At 46.8% G+C, this 9084-nt stretch overlaps 1 pseudogene; it reads left to right on the top strand.

Annotated features, from left to right (window-relative positions):
* The first annotated feature begins 4233 nt into the window (after positions 1 to 4233).
* Positions 4234 to 7715, top strand: LOC120108537 (annotated as a pseudogene).
* Positions 7716 to 9084: the final 1369 nt, after the last annotated feature.

The raw sequence follows: 9084 nt of genomic DNA, 5'->3' as shown, positions 1-9084 counted from the left end.
CTTCACGCCTAATGGCACGGCCCGCCACTGGCCTCCTCACACGTGCACCAACGTTGCTCCGGATAACACCCAAAAAAAAAAAAAAACTAGGAGGAGAAAACGTGACCTACCCTAGTGGGGGTGCGATGAGCCTACGGAACCACTTGAGTGGCGTATGGAAGGCGTCGCGTTGGTGGACGGGGCTGGGGGATGACCCGGCCCGCGGGGCCCCACCTCCGGTAAAGGCTTAAAGCAAAAGCGGGCCGGCAGGGAGGAAAGCGAGGCTGTTCCGCAATCATAACGTACCCCACCATCCGGCGGAAGCGGCCATTAACGACTTTCCCCTTTTCCACGTTTTGTCATTACTTTTTCCGTCACTCCCGGCATGATCCTCCCCTCCCTGCTCTTCTCCGTCCACTCGTTAATGTGCTGTCACCCCCAGCACGCAAGAGCCCCATTTCAATACCGTTAGTCCGTTACCTATATTTATTTTTTTTGGGAGAAAAAAAGATAAATTATCCATACTCTATGTGCATGAAACATCTATATTAGTAAAAAAAACAAAAAAAATAAATGCTTATATCTCTCTCTCTCTCTCTCTCTCTCTCTCTCTCTTATCTTCACATATTGTATATTCTATTGTGTTACTTAGGGATACCAATAGGTTGGATCTAAATCAAGTAAGCTATTATCCACACTCATTCTATGCTTGCTTGGATATAGTGGGACGGGTAAAATCAATGGACAAGTAGAGTTGGTTGAAACTAGAAATCAATTTTTTAATATAATTATTTTTTTAATTTAAAAAAGGAATTCGTAAAGAGTTATATATTCTGATCAAATTTGGAATAGATTTTATTATTTTCTATACTCGTCGCAGGTTAGATAAAATTTATCCTATTAGAGGCGGGTTAGATCATGTACCCAATGGAATGGAGTAAATTGATATTCCTATATTTTGCTGTGTTAGGACCTTTACTTATTTCTTGAAACAGAATGGAAATGACATTAGTTATTTGCTTAAGACTACCTAATCAATGGCCATATTTACCTAACATAACATGAATTAATAAATAATGAATAAATTTTTAACTATTTATAAAATTTAAGTATTTATTGAAACATTGATAGAATACTAGTTACAATACACATGTAGTTGTATACGACTTGCAAAAGTTTTTAGTCTAAATAATTAATAGACCTATATTGTAAAAAGATTTAAAATAATTAATTTATATAATTATTTTCTCTAGTCATTATATTTTATATCTTCATTCCAGAAGTATCTATTTTTTAAGAAGCCTTTGAAATCCCTTCCTCACTAGAATCTAGCATATTTAGGCTTTCAAGAAAGAAATCTATTTATGACATTATAAAAATATTTCATCTTTTAATAGAGTAATCTGATTAGAGTCATTTTCAAATTAAGAAATTTCGAGAAGCAATCTACTTTAATATAGTTTAAAGATAATAGTTTATTTTATATAGTGAGGCCATTAAGGATTACATATAATGGGACTTACTCTAATTATCAACCTCTCTCTTAGCAATCAAAACCATGGATTACACAATACATGGCATCAACAGAGATTTGAGATCTAAATACCTATTTCCATTTGCTCTCAAGAGTACATAAGTTACAACTTTTAGATAGCATTTTCTTTATCCATACCCTTTATCAGCTGTATTAGCTTTTGCGTCAGAAATAAGAGTGAAAAGCTAAGAGGGGCATAATGGGTAATGTGCCCGTCCCAGGATCCTCCCATTTGGACCACGGAGATCACGAACAGAAAGAGCATAGAACGGAATAACCGAATTGTTCATTAAAAGGCCCGTACAGGAAAAGTACTCCACATGACAAAAATGACCCCTAAAACATTAGAAAGTTACAAATCCTCAGACAAGCTTACAAATGGAATCATTTTGTTCTAATAATTTTATCGTGTTGTGTTTCCGCCAGGGACCAGTGGGTGGACCCGGGGACTACGGGAGGTTTGGAGAGCCCGTGTTGATCGAGCTGACTCTGTGATGAATCACCAATCGTCGGCGGATTCGGAGAAACCATCAGAAATCTCGTGGCCAGCAAAAACTCTCACCTGCAGCTCGGTTCCCCATTGGCCCCGCAACGATTTAAGAAGCACTGCTTTTAAGCTGTAAAGCATAAAAGATGTTTGTTTTTGGGGTTTAAGTGGAGGATAAAGAGTAAAAAGAAAAAGCAAGGAAGAAAAGACAAGCTGATTTAGTCAGTTAGGCTTCATCTGAGAGAAAAAAAAAATAATCCCTGGCCAATTAGTGTCCTTGCATGTTTCAGGAGATACTTTAATAGATCATGTTGGATACTTTTCCTTACCATCCGTGGGATGTGGGGTAACTTAAAAAATATACTTATTGGCAAAGGCCATTTTACCTGCAAAGAAGTTTGGTTTGGAAAGATCTAGAAGGCTAGCACTGAAATAGCCAAGCATTAAATCCAGTTCTTATCCAAATTTTTTGGTTCCCCCAGTATTACTCACTTGTTTGACCTATTGCTAAGTAGTTTTTTAGATATCAAGCGGATCTCCCAAGATGATAATCTTTAATATAGCCGATTACCCTCTTTTGTAATCAGCTTCGCTACGGTACCTCCTGCTCTAGCTAATTGTTCCATCAATTTCCAAGTGTGATTTTCTATAAGCATGATACCTTTCCATTCTTTGTCGCATTAAAGATGTTACACCTTCTAGACCATTCATAAGATGAAGGTGCTTAGTAGCTTGGAGAAATATGGTGATAAAATTAATCACTGCATCATAAATGAATTCATTCTTTAGAGTCAGGAAGTTTATTGATTTTTCATGGATAGATGTTGAAGTTTGGAGGTGCGGTTACCATAATTATTTTGAATGGTGCTAAGATGACATGGGATATATGTTACAGAATTTGTAATACATGCCAATTTAAAAACAAAATAAACGATTTCGTAACCTTCCATTAAGAAAGATCATAAATAAGTGCTCATAAAAATGACCACAAATGACATGTTCCTTAGATATTATCTAAGCTTTTCTTTTTTGCTTCATAATTGTGGCGTTATTAGTAAAGATACTCAATATGAAGCCCTCAACTCATGAGCGGGGGGATATTATATATTAAGAAATTATTCAAAAAGATACTAAAATGGGTGATTAAAATGGAACTATGAAATGAAATGAAAATGCAATCTAAGCTTAGCTTCTCCCTGCGTCTTAAAGGATATTCCTTAGAGGAACTAGGGTGACAAAAATTGTTTTAGTTTTAGTTTTGATTGCTAGCTTGAAATCTAATAATGGAAATTATCTCAAAAAAATATATTCAACAGGTATGATGGCATCAAAAATCTTGGGTAAGCTGTCTTGAATCTTTTCATTATGTCCACTTCTTAGTTTCTTTTCATGTTGCAATAAAGGGAGGAACCACTCCAAATCTAATTTAGTGATATAATACAACACATCTTAATAGATCATATTAATTCTCACATCCTTTTTTTTTTTTTTTTGATACACTGGCTCTTACATCATACAAATATGAATATAACTAATAAAATTAGAAAAAAGAATGAGAACATCTGTTTGGTTTCTCCAGAAAAAGCTCTTACAGCGATCCGCTGCATAATAGACCATCCCATCGTGGTGAAGGTCTAATACAAAGATGAGTCCGGTTCTTGACCTTTTCGTCCATTTCCACAAATTGCCACCGATGCCCATTCGAAGGTCTCTTCATAGATCACGGAGGTGAGATTTTAACCCTTGCAGGTAACTGCCACGTAAGGAACTGAGACGTGTCTCTGCTGCACCCCCTGGGGATTCATCCTACCCGTCCGTTGGAGATCTAAGGGCCCAGACCGGGGTCCACGTTGCCGCAGCAGCACCGGAACCCAAGTCCCCCAAAACATTCCAAGGCGGGGAGAATGTTGCAGACCCATCATCATAAAAGTACTCGTACGTCAAAATTCCCACCATCCACAACTCTAATGAAACAAAACCTACCACCTTTCTCGGATCCCGTGTCCCCCTTGTCACGCTTACGCGATTTTTATACCAATTAATCACCTTCATGCATCTATATTAATATATGCACCTAAACATATGGTGGGCCATTCAGCTTGAACCCGTTATCCGACTACCATGAACTAAAACGCAATAAAAAAGAGAGAGAGACAAGAGAGGACTAAAAAAAAGAGGCAGGGGAGGGAGAATTGGGAGACCCGAAATCATCTCCACCGCGGTGAACCCAATCATGAGGCACCCCCCTCCCGGCACTCCCCCAAAAGCGCTGCTGCCCTCCTCCCTCGCTTATATTCCCCGCCCCTTCCCCCCTCCTCCCCTCCACCGCCACCACATGACCTCCGCCACCTCCCCTTCCTCCTCCTCGTCCTCCTCCTCCTCCTCGCCGTCGCCGCTGCTGGCGCCCCCATTCCACTCCTCGCCCTTCTCTCTCTTAAGTCTCTCTCGTCGACCCACTGTCCTCGCTCCAAGACTGGTCCTAAGCCACTCGGACACGGCCGCCGGCCCGCCTCCCTGGTGCTCCTGGAGCGGCGTCACCTGGCTCCGCCGCCGGAGAGGTCACCGCTCCTCGACTCTCTTGCCGGAACCTCTCCGGCACCATCTCCCCTGAGGTCCGCTCCTCTACCCCTTCCCTCGTCCACCTGAACCTCAGCGGCAACGCCTTCCGCGGCCCCTCCCGCCTGCCATCTTCGATCTCCGCCGCCTCCAAACTCTCGACCTCAAGCCACAACGACTTCAACTCCTCCTTCCCCCGCTGCCGTCGCCGGCCTCCGCCGGCTCACGTACCTCGACGCTACGCAATAGCTTCACCGGCCCGGGTTCCTCACGGCCTCTCCAAAGCTCCGGCTCTTGGAAGCACCTCAAACCTCGGGGGGAGCTTTCTTCCGAGGGCGGCAATTCCCACCGGGCTCGGCAGCTTACCGCGGCCTAAGATTTCTCCACCTCGCCGGAAATCTGGCTCACCGGGTGGTTGCCGCTCCAGCTTAGGCTCGCTCTCCCAGCTCGAGCATCTGGAGATCGGTTACAATTCGTATGAAGGCGGCCTTCCGCCGGAGCTCGGGGGGTTTCCGGAGCTCCAATACCTGGACATCTCGTCGGCGAATCTCTCCGGCGATATCCCGCCGGAGCTCGGTAACCTCACACGGCTGGAATCGCTGTTCCTCTTCAAGAATCGGTTTTTCCGGCCGGATTCCAGGGAGCTTTTCCGGCATGGGAGCTCTGAAGGTGCTCGACCTCTCGGATAACCGCCTCTCCGGGGGCGTTCCGCCCGGGCTTTCCCCGTTGGCCAATCTCACCCTCCTCAGCCTCATGAACAACGCGCTCGACGGCGAGATCCCGCCGGGTATTGGCGAGCTCCCGAATCTCGAGGCGCTCCTTCTCTGGAACAACTCCCTCACCGGCGCGCTCCCCCAGAAGCTTGGATCCGGCGGGCGGCTGGAGAGGCTGGACGTGTCCTCCAACTCGTTCTCCGGCCCTATCCCGTCCGGACTCTGCTCCGGGAACCGTCTCGTTCGGCTCATCCTCTTCGCGAACCGGTTCGACTCCCGAGATCCCGCCCGCTTTGGCTAATTGCTCCTCTCTCTGGCGGATCCGGATCGAGGGGAATCGGCTATCCGGTCCGATCCCTACCGGGTTCGGCTCGCTGCCGAACCTCACCTACATGGACCTTAGTAGCAATAATTTGTCGGGAGGGATTCCACCGGATCTGGGCACCGCCCCGAGGCTCGAATTCTTGAATGTTTCCGGCAACCCCCTCCGGCGGTCGCTGCCGGAGGCGATCTGGAGCGCGCCGAGGCTCCAGATCTTGTCGGCGAGCTACTGTGATTTGTACGGCGAGATTCCCAATTTCGAGGCCGGGTGTAGAAATCTCTACAAGATGGAGATGGAGGCCAACGATTTGCGCGGCGAAATCCCCACCGACGTCGGCCGGTGCTCGAAGCTTGTGAGCCTTAAGCTCGGCCGGAATCGGCTCACCGGGACGATTCCGGCGGAGCTCGCCGCGCTTCCGTCAATCACGGACGTGGATCTCTCGTGGAACGGGTTAACCGGCCCGATCCCTCCAGCGTTCGACAACTGCAGCACTTTGGAGAGCTTCAACGTGTCGTTCAACCACCTCGCGGGTGAGGTCCCCTCTTCCGGCGCCGTGCTTCGTAACCTCCACCCCTCCGCCTACGCCGGGAACGCCGGCCTCTGCGGCGGGCCGGTAGGGCGACCGTGCGCGGCGGGAGGCGGCGTCTCCACCGCGGCCGGGGAGCGGGAGGATGCCCCGCCGGCGCGAGGTTCGGCGGGGACAGCGATCGTGTGGATCGCCGCCGGCGCGGTGGGGGCGGGGCTGGTGGTGCTGATCCTCGGGACGCGGTGGTCCCGTGCGCGGAAGGAGGAGGGGTTGGGCCCGCGGGTGCCGGGGCCGTGGCGGTTAACGGCATTCCAGCGGCTTAACTTCACGGCGGAGGACGTGGCCGACTGCGTGGCCGGGAGCGATCGGATCATCGGAGTGGGGTCTATGGGGACGGTGTACCGCGCCGAGATGCCAGGTGGCGAGGTCATAGCGGTTAAGAAACTGTGGGGACCACAAAAAGAAGCAGGGAGGACGATAAGAAAGAAGGGCGGTGTGGCGGCGGCGGAGGTGGAGGTGCTGGGCTCCGTCCGGCACCGGAACATCGTCCGGCTACTCGGCTACTGTACCAACCGGGAGACAACTCTACTGCTCTACGAGTACATGCCGAACGGGAGCCTGGAGGACCTCCTTCACCGGCGGGGTGGCGCCGCCGCCGGAAAGGGCGGCGGGATGGCGGCGGATTGGGAGACGAGATACCGGATCGCGGTGGGGATCGCACAGGGGATCTGCTATCTCCACCACGACTGTGAGCCGGTGATCGTGCACCGTGACCTCAAGCCCAGCAACATATTGCTGGACGCCGAGATGGAGGCGCGGGTGGCGGACTTCGGCGTGGCCAAGCTCATCCAGACTGCCAACCAGACCATGTCCGTCATCGCCGGCTCCTACGGATACATCGCCCCCGGTAAGCCATGAAACTAGAAAGCAATGATATCGAGCTAACCGTGTAGTTGTTGTAAAGCTTGGCGAACTGAATAATTTGCTAATGGTGGTGCAGAGTATGCATACACGCTGCAGGTGGATGCGAGGAGTGATGTATATAGCTACGGAGTGGTGCTGATGGAGATGGTGACGGGGAGGAGATCAGTGGAGGCGGAGTACGGCGAGGGAAACAGCATTGTGGAGTGGGTGAGGGCAAGGGTGGTGAGAGGGGAAGGAGGAGGGGCGTGGGAGGTGCTGGACCCGGCGGCGGTGGCCGGGTGCAAGGAGGTGAGGGAGGAGATGATGCTGGTGCTCCGGCTGGCGCTGCTTTGTACTAGCAAGAAACCGGCGGACCGGCCCACGATGAGGGATGTGCTGTCCATGCTACGAGAGGCGACGCCTAACCGAAAGGCGGCGGCGGTGGTTGGCAAGCAACAGGGGGGCGGCGGCGGAGGCGGCGGTTCCCCGGCTGCATTGGTGCAGAAGCCTGTGGCTGATGCTTCACGTAAATTTTAGTGAGTGGGTTTGTCGAGTCGATTTGTCAAGGAAGAGTGACATTTTCCTGCTATTTTTGTTCCTTACTTCCAGTTTTTTGCTTGTTTCTTTTGCTTTTAATTAATCCTTTTTCTTACGTTACTTCGAAAATATTATAATTTAAACTCTGGATATTAATATAATCTGACAAAAGATCATCAAGCATCGTTAGAACTCGCCATGTTGAGGATGGCGACGGATCCAATTGTGGGGTTGCCTGCAATTACTAAGCGAGCAAAAAAAGGACAGATTAGCACTCACGTACGAGAGTACAAGAAAAGTCAAATGCCGGATTAGAAAAAACAAGAAGGTCAAAGTCTTTCTTTTAGGTTGCCAATGATATGATGGTTTTAATTAACTAATCGTCAACTTTTCAAGCAAGAAAGAAAATATATTAGTGGTGATCAAAAGCATCAAAGCCCCAACATAGGTAACATAAAGCATCAAGGATTTTGAAACCAGATTGGAACATTATGTCTAAATAACTTTGAGGCTGGCTACCCAAACATTGGCTGGTGCAAGAGGTTGTATTCATTAACCTCTGCAAATATACTTTCACTTTTATTAAAAAAAGAAAGAAGAGAAAGTAACTTCTATTTGATATTGATATGCACAAATTCAAGCCCCTCATTGTCCTTGATCTTGTTGGACAATGGTAATTACTTTCAAGTGCATGCAAATCGCACATACATGATTGCATGATTACAATAAGATTAATTCGTAATTAAGGGTTAATAGTTTAGCCTTGAAAACAGCATGTCCATTATATATATATTAACTAGATTGCACTCCTTCCTATAAATATAATTTGAAAGTATTTTACGATGCCTTTCATGTTTGTCTCTAACTGGAGTAGGATAAAAAATTAAATCTTTCCAGCCTTCTAGCACACATAGAGCATGATCATAGGGATACAAAATGACCTTAAACCATTCTTACAAGATATACCAGTAACATAGCTTGCAAATTAATGTTATACCTGCGAAGCAAACACAAACAAAAGATTTTCATCTAGTTATATCTTACTCTACTTCAAGAGGTATTCATGGATCCATATTGACCAACTGGTGGTTGCTTGTAATGTAACACCTGGTAAAATCTATAGGATCATTACCCATTATATTTTGGTTTAGCTTGAGTTTGATTTGTTAGAACCAAGGCTCACCACCTCAGTACACTAGCACAATATTGGTATATTATGATACGGAATTTTTTTGGCATACCAGAGCATCGGTACGGTACGTACCATGATTAGAACCAAATAAGATAGTATCTTTTTTCTTTTTTTTTGGTGTAAGGGCTTATATGATCAAATATCTAAATGTTTTAATATATGGTGCCAAATTTCACCCCCAATTATGAGTACCATTTCAAGTGCAGAGAAAAGCAATCCTCATGCATTAGTCAATTCAGTAACTACTTGGCTCTTTTGGAAAAACATGCAAGTCATTGTAACATTGAGAGCTGCATCTCAAGGAAAATATATAAACCCAGTGTTTGTGAATGAAA

Source organism: Phoenix dactylifera, unplaced genomic scaffold (genome assembly GCF_009389715.1).
Source record: "Phoenix dactylifera cultivar Barhee BC4 unplaced genomic scaffold, palm_55x_up_171113_PBpolish2nd_filt_p 001384F, whole genome shotgun sequence".
NCBI classification, from domain to species: domain Eukaryota; kingdom Viridiplantae; phylum Streptophyta; class Magnoliopsida; order Arecales; family Arecaceae; genus Phoenix; species Phoenix dactylifera.
The sequence above is the reverse complement of the archived record's forward strand: the minus strand, read 5'-3'. Positions and strand labels throughout refer to the sequence as shown.